Genomic DNA, 21,032 nt, shown 5'->3' on the forward strand with positions numbered 1-21,032 from the left:
ATTGTATATATACAAAATAATACTTAATACGAAAAACATTCAACCTTCACGTATCACCTCTTAACTTGATATACATTATCGGCTTCTTCCTACACCTCCCTACGTAGCAGAGAAGTGGGGCACTTAATATTTATTGAGTGAGTTTAAAAAATTAATATATTATTTTATGAATGTATTATTAAGTTGTATAATAATTCTAGCTTGTAGAGAGAAACCGATTTCAGATTTTGAAGCAGTGGCACAAAAATATCTAAGATATATTCAAAAATTTTATGCAGAAGAAATTTTTTTTTCCGTATGTTATTTACAAATATGTCAAAATTAATTCAAGTATTATCATATACACTTTTTAAATTATATGAGTTAGAAAACTATATTAATTTATTTATGCTAATTTATTTCTTAGGATAAAATAGAAGCAAAGCTATTCCATTTCACGCAAATCTCTTCAATAAATTTAAACTAATGGGAGTGGATTGAAACTTAATATGTATTAAATCAAGTTATTACGCAGTTCGAGATCATTTCTCTCCCGGTTGAAGTTAAAGATTAGGCACTCTTTAAAATTACCACTCTCTTTTTTAAACGATAATTCGCTCAATGAACGAGCTGATAGCTCTTAAGAAATTTAAAACAGATTTTACCCAAACAATGAATTGTGGCAATCGGTATCAGGAGAATCGTAATTAACCAAAAAGCTGGCGAAAAGGCTTTACTTGAAAGATTTTAAGCGTGACGAAGAAAAGAAATCTGGAGATAGTTGAAAGTGTGAAGCCGAGGTTTTTATTATTTAATCACCATCATCGCTTAGAACGTGAAAGTTGAGTTTCTTTTTCACAAGAAATAATTGTACCCAGTATGCCGCGGGATCCTTGATAAAATTGAGATAAACTACCTTAATTACGCAAATAATACGCGTCATATAATTACTAAAAGAATCCGCTAGTTTTATCTTTTTACTGAGATTTTTCAAAGCACTCCATTTACATTTCTGTACAAAGGCTTAGCTTGTGGTTGTTTTTAATTTTTTCTGTTTCTTTTTCTTGGAGGGAGTTTTCAAATATTTTTGCGTGTTCAAACTCAGCTTAGACAGGTAAGGATTAAATTTTTCTGGAAAGTCGTTTATTTCCAAATCCAACACTGTTTCGTAAATTATACATGCTGGCTATGGTATAATGAGTTTCTTTCTTCTCTGGGATGTTACTTTAAAGGGAAGAGTACGAGTTTGTGTTTCAATTAACACCATGAGTAGTTTTTCGTTTTTTCTCTGAATTAAATTAAGGAATGTTTAACAGTTTGTATTAAGCAGATTTTTGGAATGATATGAAATAACGTTGTGTTTGTAGGGAAAACATTCCGATAAGACAGAGAAAAAGTTTGCTGAATACATTTTACCGTTAGTTTTAATGGTTCAATTTAAACGAAAAATTATTTGATTTACATGAAGAATATTGATACTTATCTTTTTGGATCAGTACCTATAATTACCAGTTTTTAAGGAGCAATTTACTTGTTTCAAATGGCTTTAAGTATGTTAAAGAACTAAATGTTAACATTAAAGAAAGATTTTGTAATTTAGTAATCATAAACAATTGGTTTATTATAATGATTTGAAAGTTGTTTTGGTAGTTCATAATTTATGAATGAATTAAACTAATTAATGTTTAACAATTTGTGTTAAGCATATTTTTGGAATGATATGAAGTAATATTGTGTTTGTGTGTTGAGAACATTCCGATAAAACGAAACAAAAAATTACCGAATGCATTTAGCATGCAGTTACCCGTCAGTTTTAATGGCTCAATTTAAACGAAAAATGATTTGATTTACATGAAGAATATTGATACTTATGTTTTTTGATCAGTACCTATAATTATCAGTTTTTAAGGAGCAATTTACGTGCTTCAAATGTCTCTAAGCATGTTAAAGAATTAAATGTAAACATTAAAGAAAGATTTTGTAATTTAGTAAGCATAAACAATTGGTTTATAATAATGATTTGAAAGTTGTTTTGGTAGTTCATAATTTATGAATGGATTAAGTTAAGGAATGTTTAACAGTTTGCATTAAGCATATTTTTGGAATGATAAGAAATTTACGTGTTTGTGGAGAAAATATTCCGATCAAAAATTTGCCGAATGCATTTTGCGTGAAGTTACCCGTTAGTTTTAATGGTTCAATTTAAACGAAAAATGATTTGATTTACATGAAGAATATTGATACTTATCTTTTTGGATCAGTACCTATAATTATCAGTTTTAAAGGAGCAATTTACTTGTTTCAAATAGCTCTAAGCATGTTAAAGAATTAAATGTAAGCATTAAAGTAAGGTTTTGTAATTTAGTAAGCATAAACAATTGGTTTATAATAATGATTTGAAAGTTGTTTTGGTAGTTCATAATTTATGAATGAATTAAGTTAAGGAATGTTTAACAGTTTGCATTAAGCATATTTTTGCAATGATAAGAAATGTACGTGTTTGTTTAGAAAATATTCCGATAAAAATTTGCCGAATGCATTTAGCGTGAAGTTACCCGTTAGTTTTAATGGTTCAATTTAAACAAAAAATGATTTAATTTACATGAAGAATATTGATATTTATGTTTTCAGATAGGTACCTAATTATCAGTTTTTAAGGAGCAATTTACTTGCTGCAAATGACTCTAAGTAAATAATTAAATGCAAACATTAAAGTATGATTTTGCAATTTTATAAGCATAAACAATTGGTTTATAGTAATGATACGAAAGGTGTTTAGTTTCTTTTCAAATAAATTTTACATTTAAGTTACGTTGAGAAATATGTATACCCTAGCGGTATGTTGTTATATTAAAAGTTAGGGTGGCTTTATTTGTAAATCGCAATGCAATGATGTTAAGTATTTGGGAAATCGAAAAAAAAAAGACTCGTCCAAGGAAACAATTGGCAGCAAAAGCATTACATTCGCTCGTTTTTTTAAGTAGATTTGAAATTTGAATTGAAAGTGCGTTAAAATTTTTTTTGTTTTATTATTATTGCTGATTTCTGATATTTTTATCTATATTTTTACATCTTCCTCAATTCTCCATTATGTTATGCGAAATGTTTAAATTCTTAAATATATATGCAAATATTATTAAAAATGATGTTTAATGAGAAAACATAGCCTTGAACTTTAGTTTAAACAGTTTGTTTCAAATTATTATATGATTTTTAAAAATATTTTGAATTATGTTGCGATATTGCAAATAAAAAATGAGAAAGAAAGTTTATTACACATGACATGAAATCAAATAAAAATTATACAACATGCATTTTTCTAGAGCTATCATAAAATTTTTATTGAGATTCAATTTCCGTAATGATAAAAACTTTTTGAAAATTTCAGTGCAAAAATATTATTTAATTAACTGTTTAGAAATGCTGAAAAATTAATTTAATCTCATTCTCGCATCGAATGTTTTTGTCAAAACTTATTGAATGTTATCTTTATTTGCTATTATTTTTAAAAATCTTCGTATTCTCACCGAACAATATTTCAGATATTAAATATTTTATTGACTTGCCAAATTAATTATTTTTTGTTCTAAATTTATTAACGTTACACTTGCGTGTAGTATTTTTATTGATGTTAAGTACGAAATACTTCTTAGCAAAGCATTACATATTTAATTAATATTTTTGTAATACTATTTGCATCATAAAAGTAAAACTATAAGGTATAGTTGTACGACGTAGGTCTTCATTTTATAGAATAAATATAGCAAGTTTGTAAAAAAATTCATTTTAGAATTTCATAATAAGTTACAAACAAAATGCATTTCTGACAACAAGAAAAGAATTATTGGCGACTATATAAACGGATCAGCCAACTTTCTGCGCTTTTGGGGAAAATATCTTTTAGCTAAGTTAAAATTATGATGCATGATTCCTTATTTTGCAAATTTGATTAAAAGTTACTTTCCTCAACAAGACATATAAATGTTTTAAATAAAACTCTGCTTTGCTCCATCTCTTCCTGGCTAAGCGGTTTCACCCGCCAAAAGTTGTGCGAAGCGTGGAGGTGAAGGGTTCGAATCCCGCTATAACGCTGGATGTATTCTTTGTTACGTCTGTTTTATTTGTCCCTCTACTTGATAATGGCTTATAAGCTTAAATTGAAAAACAAGCCAACAAATGGACATAGTTTCGATAAAGCAATAAACCAGCTCTCTTGGAGAGATACTTAAAATGTTGGCAAAATCAATAAAAATATTGTAAAACAAGCTCATGGAAACGCTTCGCATTATTGGGTCAAAGTGTTCGTTCGCTCGTTGTTTTAGAACTGGGCATCTGAGGCCTAAATGGCCCTTAAGGGTTAAAGTGCTGAAAATGGGCAGCTCTGTTATGTTGAACACGAATGATGAGATGCCAATATGCTTTATTTTGTGGACAGTTCTTTTCTTGTGGTAGAAATATTTGATTGTTTTTAAGTATTTTTCTTAGTTTAATGAATTTGATTTTTAAGTTACTTTGCTTATCATTATACATAAATAATTCAAAAATTAATAAACCAAGCAATTTTGTTCTCGGTGTCCCTAGGTGAGTGAAAGCGAAAATAGCTAATTTCCATCAAAAAAAGTTTTTATATTTCAACCACTTTCATAATCTTTTGTAGAAAGCACAGCAGTGGGCAAAAGTGAGAATGCCTTGTTTCTTTAGTAAAAAGTCCAAAAATTAAATTACCAGGTTTTACCTTCTGTAAAAAAGCTCATGGAAATGTTTGTCATTATTGGGTTAAAATGATTTTCTTACCTCAGGTAAACTCACATCTCTCCACCTAACTCGAGTTTGAGAAGTCTTCTTCAAACAAAGATTGCATAGTTTATCAAAAATTTCTATTATTTGCTGAAAATTAAGGAAAGTAATTATTTTTTGCTTCTTTTCTACTTTACTGATTGAAAAATATGGTACCTAAATATACAAAGAGCTTAGTGGATGATTCAGTTGAGTAACATTTTCAGGGGTATGCGTTAATCAGGGAAAATAGCATAAAATTATCACCTCAATATGGGAGTGTATTAATTCGAGAAAAAAGCATAAAATCATCACCTCCATATGGGTATGTATTAATCAGAGGAAATAGCATAAAATAATCGTCTCAGTATGGGTATGAGTGAAACAGAGAAAATAGCATAAAATGATCGCCTCAATCTAGGTTTATATTAATCAGGGAATATAGCATAAAATGATCACCTCAATATGGGAATGTATTTTTTTTTGTCGTATGCCTGTTTAGGAAGAGGGGGTGCGATTGTTCTTGTTTTTCAGTGTCGCAATTTATGACCAAGAATTCGATTTCTGCCACACCATTCACACAACCATAACCCGTTTATAGGGCCGGTCACATTCACACACACAAAGGAGAAAGGACATAGAACACACAGAGAGAAAGAAACATCCATGCCTTGATCGGGATTCTAACCCAGAACCTTTCTGATGCAAGGACAGTTCCCTGCCCCCTACCCAGTCCGGTCGGCTGGGAATGTATTATTTAGAGAAAAAAGCATAAAATCATCACCTCAATATGGGTATGCATTAATCAGGGGAAATAGCATAAAATAATCGTCTCAATATGGGCATGCATTAATCAGGGGAAACAGCACAAAATGATCGTCTCAAAATGGGTATGTATTAATCAGAAAAAAATAGCATAAAATGGTCGCCTTAATATAGGTATGTTTGTTGTAACAGAATAGTTTTTGCTTAAATTTTAACCTATATTATCAGCATTAAACTTGAATGTGTCTTCATGGTTTTAATTTCAAATTAGGTTGCGGTAAATATGAGACAAGTGCATGTTAGGCCTGCCTTCTAATAAATCTCTATATTACTTTTGGCGGGGGTTCCGTTCAGAATATTTCCAAAGACAAAAGAAACAGTACCAACTGTGAGAGAAAACGTTTGGATGACGATGGTTTACGACAAATTTACGACAATTTAGATCACAGAAAAAAAGTTTTTTTATATGACTTCAATTTTTCTGTATTCAAAATTTCTTCTACAATTAAAAAAATGGGAGTAACCGCTAAGAGTTTACTAGAAATAGCTTATAAATTCTACAATTACCATATGACGCACAGAAATTACGAAAAAAGTGGTTACTATACATTAGAGTGTAGAATTTCACCATTCAGAGTGGAAGATAATATATATTATCCTCCCAGAGTAACCCTTTAACCCTTTGCACTTTCGCCCCAGCACCATATGGTGCTGGGGCGGCACTCTTGAGTGCTAAGAGTTAAAGGGTACCTATCTATCGATTTTAAAGTAATATGTTTTATGCGATGACGCGAAATTTATTCATTAACTATTAGGAATTAATCCGCACAAAGTGAAAAATAAATTTCTAATATATGTTATTAACTTTGTATGTTTTTGTTTTAAATTGCTATAACTAAAGTCTTCACTATGTCGTACAGGTGTATATCGCCCCATTAACATGAGTTGAAATTAAATAAATGTGATTCTAAACTAATTTAAACATTTCTGTTCAGTTTAGTGCTTAAAAATTCATAAAATGCGATCGCTTTAGCATCAGGGGGTGTTTAATAAATATTTAATTAATAACTGAAATAATTAATATTATACTGCTTATTTTTCGATTCTTTTTTCTAATTTTTGCTTTTCATTTCATCGATAATGTTTCCTTGAGGCAAAAATTTTTTAGAACTGGAAATGAACTTCAAATATATTGGTAGGAAAAGTGTGAGCACTCGTAGAAATTATACAAACAATTCTAACATATGATAAAAGACCGTTAAATAGTCATTTTAAAAATGAAAAACTATTAATTTTAAAATTGTATCGGTGCCAAATTTACTTTTATTCACTTTTCAAGTCGAAGGAAATATTCTAAGGATTTGAGTACATTTCCAGACGTAAAAATTATCGATCAGAAAACTATTGAAGCCCGCGTAATGTACAAACAAAAATCAAACAGAAACTTGGGATAAGTCCTCATTTTGTTCACGGAGGAAAAAACTCTGGTAAAATTGACGCACTTGTATGGTAATGATTTTTCTGATAAAAAAGGGAAGGATAATTCTGGTAATAAAACCAAAATATACTATATTCAAACAAATCATTTAGTAATTTCTCTAGTTCGTATGTTAATAGTTATGGTAATTAATGGTAATGGTAACGGTATTATATATGGTAATACACACGGTATTATACATAGTATCAACATGGTAATGGTAACTAAAAATTCTGCTTTTAAAAATTAAAATTTTTATTATTTCACAGTTAGTAAAAATTACAAAACAAAAAACTAAATTTAACAAAATAAATGGCTTTGATTTCAAGCTCTAAGGTATAGTGATGAAGTTACTAAACTATATCATATTTATTATCAAACATCATGATAATAAAACAGTATTTTATCGTTAATTTTACCAAGAATCATCCCCAATACGCTTCATGAAAAATTACCGGGGTTTTTGATATTCGCATAGAGCCAGAAACACGTTAAATTTAATCACATTCTTGTAATTTCTTATCTCTGATAGGTGATATTCATTCAACTTGACCTGGATAGAATTCTTTATACTAAAGTTTACCACATTTACTACCAAAAGTCATGATAAATAAACAGTAATTTATCGTTAATTTTACGAAAAGTCATAAAGGCGATTCAGCAAAAAAAACCGTGCTTTTTGGTGTTTTCATAGAACCAAAGAAAAAAATGGTAAATTTTACCATATTATCATCATCAATACATTTCATGAAAAATTACCGTGCTTTTAGGTATTCCCATAGAGCCAGAAAAAAAGTAAATTTTATCATATTCTTGTAATTTCTTAATTCTGATAGGTGATATTCATTCAACTTGATCTAGATAGAATTCTTCATACTAAATTTAACCACATTCACTACCAAAAGTCATGATAATTAAACAGAATTTTATGTTTAATTTTACAAAAAGTCATAACCAAAGCGATTCAGTAAGAAATACCGTGCTTTTTGGTGTTCTCTCTTCAAACACAGTAAATTATAGCATATTTTGGTAGTTTTGACGATACATTTTTCTCAGTGTAGAGAAGAAAATATTACTAATTTTTTAACTTCTTATTTTAATAAAGTAACAACAGAGGCATTTGAATGGAATTACAAGGTGATATTCAATCAACTTGATAAGTTAAAAATTTTTGCACATGCAATTAAAATGTGGATTAATTCAAAAGCTTATTGAGATAAAATACGATACAGATTTTAATAGCAATCTCTTCCATCTGTTAAGCAACATCTCTAATATTTTGTGAAGAGCATTATATAGTGCACAATGTTCACCTTCGCATTAAGCAGTCAAATATACAGGTGATAGACAATGTTTTCAACGGCAGTAGTTCAGTGGTTTGCTGTATTTACTTATTATCACGAGAAAAACATTTGTGGTAAGACTACTTCCTTTATAGCTTGTTTTGAAGTGGAGTAAAGCAACCCCAACTACTAAAACTTATTACAGCTATAACATACATATTTGCATGCCAGATACTACAGTTTACAGCTATTAGCTTACAGCTATTAGTTTTCTCCTAATGAGAACTAAAATCATAAGACTTTTAATTTTTCAAATTATTATATATTCATCTCCATACACTTTTTGCCAGGCAAAATACTGTTCTGTGCATGTTTGATATCAAAATGTCGTGATTAATTTGCCTTTCCCGAAAATAGACTATAAATATAAAAATTTTTACAGCACTTATTTTTCAGGTTTCCTACTGACACTATCTGCTGCAGTTTTTTTATTGATGATAAGTCAATAGTGCCTGCAGCGTAAACGATAATTCGGGTTAGACAAACCAGCAACATCCTCTTGATAAAGTACTCGTAAAGCCGTCAAATAGCTTTAAAAAGCGGAAAACAGAAAGTATTATTTGGCACATCCACAGATAACGATAGAAATACCATAGTTTACGGAAATACTTTTTATGGTGGTAACAAAACACGAATTGCATTTACAATTCAACACTCTCATTGCCAGACAAGATCAGGTGATCATACTATATATATGCAATTTAAGAATTACGATCTAAAACGATAAAATTAAAGTTAAATTTTCTTATTGTGGTAACCATTCTAATTTAAAATTTTTACAATACGTTTATTTTAATAAACAATATGTAATTGTAAGGAGAAAACGTATTATTTTCCGCAAAAATAATTGGATGAAGATATGCAGCTTCGACCACTTGATCTATTTTATTAATACAAACTGTAGGGTAGAACGGAAGTGTGTTCGTCAACGAAAGTGTTAATTAATTTGAATTAAAACAATTTTGACCGAGAAAGATCACGGCCCATTATGTAATGAAGCAAGAGGTGCGATTATAAAAAAAAGTGGTAGGATATTTACCCTCAAAAGTATATATCAGATGTACCGGTTAGATTCCGATATATATATATATATAGTGATATTCATTCNATATATATATATCCCAATGAGGTTAACCGGGTTCGAATGCCAGCTATGACTGGTCTATACGAATTGTGCACCCTACTCGCACTGACCACAGTGCTGACGGAAAATATTCTTAGAGGTAGGCGGATCATGGGTTAGAGTCCCCTAGCAGTCAGACAAACCGTGGGAGGTTTTCATGGTTTTCATCGGAAATGCTGCTTAGTTCCATCAAAATGTCCTCCGCGAAGGCAAATCTCTCCCAATACTTGATCCAGGAATTTACTTGTCTTCTGGATTATGCTCAAAATTATAAGACTACGAAGCTAAACATTAGTAGTCATAAACTCAAAATTGGGTCGGCTGTTTAATTACGGTTATAAAATAAAATACTGCGTTTAAACTTTGAGTATTCCTGCTTAAAACTGTAATTTTGTTGTCATCATAACACAATTACTTAAGAAAATCATCCTCGGTTAGAGTAGAAGTTGATTGGTAGGAACTAAGCACAAATAGGTGAATGTCACCAGTTGTTCAAAGATCAAGTTTAATATATGATATCAATATATCAGTTACATTCTGGTTAATATTTAGCTTGAAACATTTTCAACTAACTGTTTTATGCTAATCAGAACTGCTTGTTTCTCGTGAATGTGCAATATTTTATGTTAATTTAAAACCATTACTGAAAATTTATATGTCCTCATATTCCCTCCTCGCCTTTTTCTAAACTAATTCCTCCAATATATAAATTTTTGAAGTTCAGTTAAACAGCAAAACTAGTAAATGGGCAACAAATAACGGAAAGTTTACAGTATTTAGATTTTACATCGCATATAAAGGTTTTTTAAATTCTGAACAGTTTATACTTTGACCTCTCAACTGAAGAATTTGCAGAGAGCGAGTATCTATGATATGTTTGTTATATACCATTTCCAAGAAGTTGATATTTCTCAACGTGGACTTAAAAGACTTTCATGGGGCTCTTGGATATGCATAAGGATACGACTTTATGGAGCGCCTTTAAAATTTATTGCGGTTCGTTCCATAAAACGCGTCACAACACCAGTGCAAAAGAATTTATTCGACTAAATCGCATTACGACTTTTAAGTGCACTCTAAATCTTCTTAAAAGAATTTAGCTTTTTTATACAACTGCAACTGAAAAAAAAATCTAGCTTCTATAAGAAACGACTTCTTGCTCAAAGCCGTGTCAAAAAGGATAAAAAATATCCACTGTTAGTCTGAAACAACAGTTGTTGATAAACTGCTGCAATTTTCAGTGCATTTTTCTTTCAAATTCCTCAAATAACTTAGATTATATTTTTAGGAATTTTCTTGAAGAGTTTCTAGCAATTAGCTTAGGATTTGGTTTTTAATGTTTATGCCGTAATTTCTTTCTTTTATTGCTTACTTTATGGAAGACACTGAAGGAAAATGTGAGGAAATAAATTTGCACTAAGCCATCTATATATCAAACTGGCACGTTTCTTTTCAGCATGCTAAAAATTTTTTTTTTCATTTTAAGCTTTTACTTTTACTTCTCAAAATTCAATTTATTTATCTGCACAATTTGGTAAACGTAAAATAGGTACGTTTCTATTTTTTAATTTTACAATTTAAATGACATTTATTGAAATATTTGTAATTCATTTGTCTTAACAAAGCTCATTAATGTTTAAAGTCAAAATTCAGTTGTTAATCTGAAAATATTTTCGGGAAATAACATTTGTTTGAGGTTTTCATGATTCTTAAAAAAAATGTGTGGCTGAATTTAAAAGGTGTTCTAAATAAGCGTAAAAACTAAAACATTAAAGGAAGGGAGAATATATAATGTGTGGTTAATGCTTTTAAAATTATATGTCAAAAGTGAGTTTGTAGCCAAAAGAGAAAGTATTGGGGCTGGCAACTACTAAGCTGCAAAATATTTTGTTTAGTGGTAGACAATTAAAAACTAAAGCTATAAGAGTTTTTAATAACTGTGAGAACATTTTATAAGTCTCACCACAAGATATGGAACAAAATGGCATTTAATATAAACTTTTGAATCGTTGCATGTAGCAACGAGAAAGTAACATTAAATTAAATTTAAAGGGTAAAGAAAAATACATTAAAACATAAACTTAGCTATTACTCGAAGAAACTTTTCCATAAACCATGGAAAGTTAGCTGTATTAATTACACTAGGGAACATATTTTTAATGCATTTATGTTTGTACATGATCTTACCTAAGTCAGTTGTGAGGAATTGAAATATGAAATTAGTTTTGTTTTGACTGCTACAGTTTTTTTTTTCTCAATAATATTTTTAGTTTAGTTTATTATTTGTTTGAACGTACAAATTTCTTAAGAATGTATAGGTTTATATGCATGCACTTATCTGTTTCTTGAAAATAAAACTAAAGATAGAAAGCATATGACCTTAACGTATTTTTTGTATTATTGGTTTGTTTCTACCACCCTCTACGTAACAGAGAAGTGGGGATACTTACGAATCACTCGAATGAACTTTAAGAACCCGTTCTTTGGAATATATTATTAAATGACATAAAAGCGGTGACCGATTGTAGATTCGAATTCAGCTACGCTGAGATATTTAAAAATCTCAAGAAACAGAAAAGAGAAAGGAAAAAAACTTTCTGGCCAGTGTTATGCACATGGCTAATCATAAGTTTGTCCTTACTTCCATGTTTCATTTCGCATGTCTTTTAAGTGCCTTCAAAAATTATTTTCTAGGATTTCTTTAAGGGGGAGGGACATCTATTATACTTGCTATAAAGCATATAAACAAAAAACACATAAATTAAAAGTAAACACATATAAATCCTTGGGACATTATGATAAGAGATTGTAGAAAACTACAAAAATTGGTGGTTAAAATTACTTGTGATTAGTGGCGGACAAAATGCGTTTAGTTCTAATTTATGAAAATATAAATACATTACGCTTGCTACAATCAGGAAAAAAAATTCTGAGACTATGAAGAATCCGAAACAATTGGAATCTCTGTATAAACGGATATGCGATATTTAGGTATTTTTCCATGTATAGTGGTTTCCTGAAAGTGGCATGTTCCACTTTCAGTTGACAGACATTAATTCGTCATGTGGTTAAATAAATAATCCATGTAAAATACAACTTGATTAAAAATTTCATCCGTTTCAAAAATAGAGAAATAGGAAATGACAGTCAACATGTTTCGAGCGCTCAAAATTAGGCGCTCAATATTTAGACTTACCAGACGTAAATATCTCACATTCACGTTTGGCAAATCTTGAAAAAGTGCTCCTATTTTTGTGCGCTTGAAATATGTTGACTATTATTTTCAATTCGCATATTTTTCAAGTGAATCACATTTTTAACCAAGTAGTAAAGTGACTGTTTATTATTATTAGAAGTAGTTTATAATAATTTTTGTCTTTGTATAAATGGATATGCGGTATTTAGGTGCTTTACATATATAGACCAATTTAAACGAACAAATATTTATTAGTAATGTGGTTGTTTATTATTATTCAATGTAATTATGATATCTTTAAATATGATAAAATAAAAAGGATTTTAGAAATCAGTTTGGTAGACAATAAAAGTCACTGTTTTCTTTTTTAATAAATCATCGGTCATATTATGAAGTAGTTAATAATAATTGGAGTCTCTGTATAAATGGATATGCTCCATTTAGGTGTTTTTCGAACTTTCAACGGACAGACATTAATTAGTAGTGTGGTTGTTTATTATTATTCAATGACATTACGATATCTTTAAATATCATGATAAAATAAAAATGATTTTTGAAATCAGTTTTGGTAGACTATAAAAATCACTGTTCTTCTTTTTGATAAATCATCGGTCATAATATGACGTAGTTAATAATAATTGGAGTCTCTGTATAAACAGATATGCCCTATTTAGGTGTTTTACATGTACAGATCACTTTCAACGAACAAACATTTATTAGTAATGTGATTGTTTATTATTATTCAAAGAAATTATTATAATTTTAAATATCATGATAAAATAAAAATGATTTTAGAAATCAGTTTTCGTAGACTATAAAAATCTATTGCTTTGCTTTTTAATAAATCTTCAGTCATAATAAGAATCAGTTTTAATTTAAGTTTTATAAAGAAAATCTACTTTTTGCCAATAGCATTGTGCTTATGTTCCCGTCTCTTCATTAGATACAGTTAGTGAAGCGAATACTTTATGCCTAATTTACATCTAAAGTGAACTTGGCGATCATTCCATTGATTCTATAAGGATGGCTGAAGCAGTAATGATGCTTAATGCATTGCTTGGCGTAAAGTGGCGACTCGAGACGTATTCAACAGAAAGGAAATAATTGCTTTGCGCATTCACTTAATTATCTTACAAGCAAATTGGCGTTCAAAAGTGGCATTAATTCTGAAACTGATTTTTTCATTATCACCCCTAATGTAAGACAGTATGCATGCATTTTCATCAAGAAGCAATATTAAATTAATTAAATATACTGTGCGATATAGAAGGAGAAATTAAAACATTGCAAAAAAATCAAGAACAATTTTAAGATAAATATTACTGTAGAATATAGTTTTTAAAGTATTATTCAGCGTTTACAGTAAGCTGTGAGGGAAAAGTATTTTAAATTATGTCAATAAGGGGAGAGGTTGCTTTATTTACATTTTCTATGAAATAAAGCTTGGACTTTGACATATATAATTTGATTTCAAAGCCAAACACTCATTGTGGCGGGATGATACAGATGTTAGTGCGTTAGCATTAGAATCGGAATACCTGGGTTCGAATCCTTGTAATGTCAGAAAGGTTGTTTTGTTTTTGTTTCTGCTGCAATACATTTTTATAGTATATATTTAATTTACATTTGAAAAGTACAGTGGAAGTACTTTATGCAGTAACTTTTTAAGAAATTTCTTTCAATGGCGAAAAGGGAAGTACAAATACTTTCGTAAAATAATATTATTTACTGTAGAAAATATTTTTTTTCCAGAATATTGGGTAACAACAATAGGTTCTTTCTTCTTTTTAATCTAGGAGGCGCATTCACTCCTAAAAAATGGATGATTCACGATGAATATCACATTGCTCTTATTCTTAAATAACATTTATCAGAAAAACTATTTTATAAAAGGCGTTAAACAGTCAATCCAATTCTTCGTTAACGACCATTAATGTTCAACTCCATAATTATGAACTCAACTCAAAAGATACGGGAACTCCTGGATCAAGCATTGGGACAAACTATCTTTGACTTTTCTTGACATTTTTCTAGAACTATCCGGCACGTTCCATTGAGGTGAAATCCACGAAAACATCCCATGGTTAACCTGACGGCAAGGGGATTAATGCATGATTCATCTGCCAGCGAGGTTATTTTACGTCAGCTCTGTAATCCATGAGAGCTGGGAGAAGAATTTGGATCAACCAAACATCCTTAGCATACGAACTTAGGTTACCTAATTGGGAAAAGAACGATCCATCCCCTGAGCAACCACGACTTCAGAAAAATTATCAAAATTATAGCCTTGATTTTAAAGCATATTAACCCAATTGTGACTAGTATCCTTTTTACCAATTAATGGCCTGCAATCAAAGGTAGCCTATATATGAAGAGCATCGAAATGATAAAATAGATAGTGCATATTTACTTATACCAAGAGGATATCTCTTGCTACTACCTACCACTTTAGCTTTAAACAGCACTTAGCCTTCATTTCAGATCAAAATAAATATATTTTTATTAAAAATATATCACGTTAGGCAGAATTGCTTTGTTCCAGCAGAATAAATCCTAACAATGAATCACTTTTGCTACCCCTTTTATCGTTTTTAGAACCCCTTTTTTCTTTTGTCTATTAACACTCTAATGTAAGATATTTCAATTTTTGTTTTGTTTTATGCTTTAACATTACTTAATAAGTTTTTTTCTCTCTTCTAACTAGCGAATTATTTGAATTCATTCGTGTTAAACATCAATTTAATGTTGGCTCCTTTGCTCAAAGAAAGTGAAAGGAGATAGTTAGGAGGTGTAAAAAAATGTCAGAAAATGGATACCATATTTAAAAGTTTTCAAACCATTTATTTAGTTTATACCAGATTCACGAAACTTAAGAATATTATCAATGCCCTTTGTTCGAATTAAATGATTTATTTGAATTTTTGAAGGAAATGATTTTATGATGCAACATGTTACATCATAACAAATACTGGGGTTGGTTTGAATGATTTTCTAAAAAAAGCATTACTAAGAGAAGCTTTCATAATAATAGTAAAGATTTTAGAGTATATTAATTAACCCACTACCGCTCTGATCAATTTCAATCAAAACGAATAGAAATTATAAAATCAATCATAATAGAAATCATTTCAAAATGCATTACATTTACACTCTAATGTAAGATAACTGTTTTAGTTATTTTTGTTTTGCTTTACTTCAGAATAAGCACTTAGAATTTTCTTCACAAAAACGGTAACTTAGTAAGAAATAAATTAACTATTTAATTAATATATTAATACATAAATTAATTAATGAATTACTTAATTAATAAATAAATTAATTAATTTATAAATTTCTTTTCAAACAAATATATGTTGTTAATATTGAAGTCAAAACTGTTATCATTAAAATAATTGTGTTAATTTTGTTTGACTTTGCATTACTTAAAATTAAGATCGTTGCATTCTTTTTAAAAAAAGACGGTATCTTTGTTAGAAGTAAATAAGTAAATAAATAAATAAATAAATAAATAAATAAATAAATAAATAAAAAAAAATAAATAAATAAATAAATAAGTAAATAAATAAATAAGTAAATAAATAAATTAAAGTGGAGCCAGGAGCGCATTTTTAATAACATTATTTATTTCAGAAACAAATGAATTCTGTGTACTATAGTATAATAAGATCATACACATCTATTGTTGAATCTGTAGTTAAAGCTTGTCATCATAAAAGTTAATGTTTTATATTTTTCGGCTTTGCAATTCAGCAGAATAAGTTCTTTGCATTCTTTTGAAAAAACAGTATATTGTTAAAAGTAAATGCAATCATAAATAAAAATACAGCCACAAGCTTTTTATTAATGAATTTATTTTTGTTTCAAGAACAAAAGAATTCTATAATAATATAAAATAATAATTATATCGATATCTATTGTTGAATCAACAGTTAAAGCTGTAATCATAAATATAATTGCAATAATTTGTTTAACACTGCATTACTTCGAAATAAGTTCTTTGCATTCTTTTAAAAAACATGGTATAATTTTTTAAAATAAATAAAATTAGTGTCGAAAGTGTCTTGTTAATGGTATTATTCATTTCTCACGAACAAAAGAATTCTGTGTACTATAGTATAATAATTATATAAATATCTACTGTTGAATCTGCAGTCAAAGTTGTTATCATAAAGATACTTTTTAAATCATTGCAAAATTTGTGGTCGAGCATTAATCGTTTAACACGATTTCTTTTTATTTGTAGGTAGCAAAACAACATGACAAAATTTATTTCATTTTCACTTGGGACTTCTTGGCGGTAAAGAACGTTTTAATTAAGTTATAACACGTTAAGGAGTAATATATTTGCTGCTTCGACAAAAGCGAGCTTAATTTAGTGTTTGTTAAAACCGCAAGGACATCTTATGGGAGTGGACAAGACAAGGATACATCTTCCGCTTTAGCCTCTCCCACTTAAATATTGATTTAAAACTGAGTCAAATGCGCTGTCATGAATCTTTGGGCAAAGTTCTTTTTAAAAGTTGGTAAAACTTTGAAATATTGTATAATTTCATACTAGCTACTAAATAACGTTAAAATGCTTTGCTTTAAAGCATAGCTTTGGGAATAGATATTCTTAAATAATTTTCAAGAAATTGTCGGTTTAGGATGATATAATATGCCAAGGTAGTTAAATAATGATATCAAACAAACATAAATACGTTTTCGAATAATCAAATATTGAAAGTCATAAATATACTTAAATTATTTTCCTTTTGCAAAACTTGTGTAAAAGTATTACAAACAGAATTTGTTTTTAATATATTAGCTATATAAGCGGTGTTTGGGAATAGTAAAATGGCTCTCTGCTACAGCATGAGATTGCTTACCATGTGGTTGACAATTATAAAGTTAGGAACATAGGGTTCCCATTTTGGAAACGGTTAAAAGTAGGGGAAAATATGAACGAAGTGGTAAAGTAGCAAAAAGGTAATAAAATTTGACAACTTATAGACATAACTGCTAATGCTTAAAAAGTACATGTTATTTCTTTGCTTTCACAACTTTTTTGACCATATGATCTGTACGCTGTAAAAATCACGTAGGGTAATGAAATAATATTAGGATAAAAAAAAAACGTTATCAAACACTGTTAGAATTTTCATTTTAAAATTAAGGTAAAGTAACTGGAGGCAGTATATTATCCAAATAACAGTAAGGTCTACGGTAAGGAACATCTCTTACCTTTAATGCTTAAGAAACCATGAATACAAAACTATACGCTTTTTTTATCCATTTACAACTAGCATGGTCTCGCCATAACATTAAGACATTGGATCTATACTTTTCGTTAGGTAATGATTATTGGAATTAGGTTGCAGTTGAGTCGTGTTTTATCAAATGAACAGTGGAATGCGATTTAATTAGTTTAACTGGTTGTTTCACCTATCCTATGGGATGTGAAATACTAGACTTTTTTCAGCAAAGCAGCTTTATGGGGCTGAGATTTATGCGTGAATGAAAGTATCATATTATAATTGTCCAGGTTTTTAAATTGGGGACTGCAGGACACTGTTAACATTTTAAGAGCGAGTGTTGAACAAAGTGGAGGAACTATTGTTTCGGCAACTATTTCATTTTCTTATAGATCGGATCTTGTATATTTTCAAGTTACTGATTCAAAATTTGCTATCCATCTTTTTCCTCCTCTAAGAAACCAATTTTCCTAAATACCGTTTTTAGTCTTTTTTTCGTCCAAAATGAACAAGTTTAAAAGTAGTTTCGCATAACAGGGGATTGCATAGATGTTGTGAGGAACTTTTAAGAGAGTTAGGTCACTTCCTTAGGATTAATCCTTTAAAAAGCAGTTTTTTCATCCGATGAAAGGACAAATTACGACTTTAATAGATCAAATAAGGTAAAAGTAACAATTATATCCAAAAATAAAATGAAAATTAACTATTTAAACCAGTGTTCCCCAACCTCAGGTCCGCTGACCGGTCCGTGGATCAAATGGTACCAGGCCACCTATTTCATTGAAACTAAATTTAAACTCTTAGGTTTACATTAAAAATTAAAAATATCTGTGTTCCATTAAAATTTCATTTATTTCAAGAAAGGGCCCCCGAAGGTAGTGACATAAATGACATTTTTAATGTTTGCAGTGACATTTTTAATGTTTGTAATGTATCATTGTCTCCGATTACCCCCAGATGGAACCGTCTCATTGCAAAGAAACGAGCTCAGGGTTCTCATTGATTTAACGTTCTAGTAAGTTAAAATATTAAATTACTTCATATTTATATTTTGGTGTAACTGTATTTTATTTTGTAGGCATGTTTACATACAATTAAATTAAAATTAATAAATCTAAATAATCTAAAATATAAACAATGAACGCCCCCCCCCAGCCGACTGCGGTAAAATTATCACCCTTTGACAGATCCGCGGTGATAAAAAGGTTGGGGAACGCTGATTTAAACAATTGGGGATGACTGGGACATACGAGACCTACTCAGTTTTTTAGACGGGATACATAAGTCCCAGTGGTGCTTTCATCCGTGGGACATAGATGTCACAGTGAAGTCAAAAGAGTTAAAATTGCATAGGAACCCATGTCTGGAGATTTCGACGTACGCCTATAGAGTCCCTTTCTTATTATGAACTGTTTCTTCGTGTGCTTCTGAAAAGGAGGACATAATAGGGAACAGCCCTTAGCCACGTACAACACATTTCCGGTCATCAGTTTCTATGTAATTACCATCCTATTGATTTGCCCTGACTCCCCTAGAAGTTTGTCGCAATATTTACGCGACCCTCTGTTAGATATAAATTTTTTTTAACTTGTACATTTCGAGAAAAAATAGACTACAAATGGCATAATTTCACTAAAGTGGCACTGATTTCAGATTTGAAATCCTTACATCCGAATTAAACATGATCAAGTACTTGTAAGAATGAAGCAATAAATGTTTTACTCAGTATCATCATTTACGAGCTCAAACTTTTAAAACCACATTTTAGAAATTGCAGCTTTTCCCATATTTTGAACGAGAATTCAAATCATTAAAATAAGGTACGCTTATTCGGAAAGTAAGTTTTTATGTGATGTCTGATTTCATATCTTAAAACATCGCCGAAATTGATTAGTTAGTATATTTGAAATCATCTCTTTAAACCATTAAGATTGGTTTTGTTAATGAAAATCCATTCATTGGAGCAAAAGTTATTCAAGGCAATTTTTTAAGCCTACTATATACAAAAAAAATTCCATATTAAAGCATAGTTTTTTCTAGATAAACAGCATGTGCTATACTATGAATATATGGAAATAACAAGTCAATTTTTAATGCTAAGTATTTGAAAGAAAAATAAAATACTACAAGAAAACATATTAATTAGATATGTTAAAGAGGTATTTTGCTAGTAATAAAGTTAGATTTTGAGATTAGCAAATAGAGGTAGTCTCAAAATTTCTTAGTCACAAAATATTTCCATTCTTTAGAGCAAAAGTTATTCAAGATAGTTTTTTTAGCCTACTGTATACAAAAAATTTTCCATATTAAAGCATAGTTTTTTTTCTAGATAACAGCATGTGCTATACTATGAATATATGGAAATAACAAGTAAATTTTTAATGCCAAGTATTTGAAAGAAAAATAAAATACTACAAGAAAACATATTAATTAGATAGATTAAAAAGGTATTTTGCTAGTAATAAAGTTAGATTTTGAGATTAGCAAATAGAGGTCGTCTCAAAATTTCTCAGTCACAAAATATTTCCATTCTTTAGAGCAAAAGTTATTCAAGATAGTTTTTTTAGCCTAATACTGTATACAAAAAAAAATTCCATATTAAAACATAGTCTTTTTTCTAGATAAACAGCATGTGCTAAAATATGAATCTATGGAAATAAACAATTCATTTTTAATGCCAAGTATTTGAAAGAAAAATAAAATACTACAAGAAAGCATATTAATTAGATATATTAAAGAGGTATTTTGCTAGTAATAAAGTTAGATTTTGAGATTGGCAAATAAAGGTAGTCTCAAAATTTCTCAGTCACAAAATATTTCCATTCTTTAGAGCAAAAGTTATTCAAGATAGTTCTTTTAGCCTACTGTATACAAAAAATTTTCCGTATTAAAACATAGTCTTTTTTCTAGATAAACAGCATGTGCTAAAATATGAATCTATGGAAATAAACAATTCATTTTTAATGCCAAGTATTTGAAAGAAAAATAAAATACTACAAGAAAGCATATTAATTAGATATATTAAAGAGGTATTTTGCTAGTAATAAAGTTAGACTTTGAGATTGGCAAATAAAGGTAGTCTCAAAATTTCTCAGTCACAAAATATTTCAAATGATATATATACACATAAAGCTTCTAA

Source organism: Parasteatoda tepidariorum, chromosome X2, assembly GCF_043381705.1.
Source record: "Parasteatoda tepidariorum isolate YZ-2023 chromosome X2, CAS_Ptep_4.0, whole genome shotgun sequence".
NCBI classification, from domain to species: Eukaryota; Metazoa; Arthropoda; class Arachnida; order Araneae; family Theridiidae; genus Parasteatoda; species Parasteatoda tepidariorum.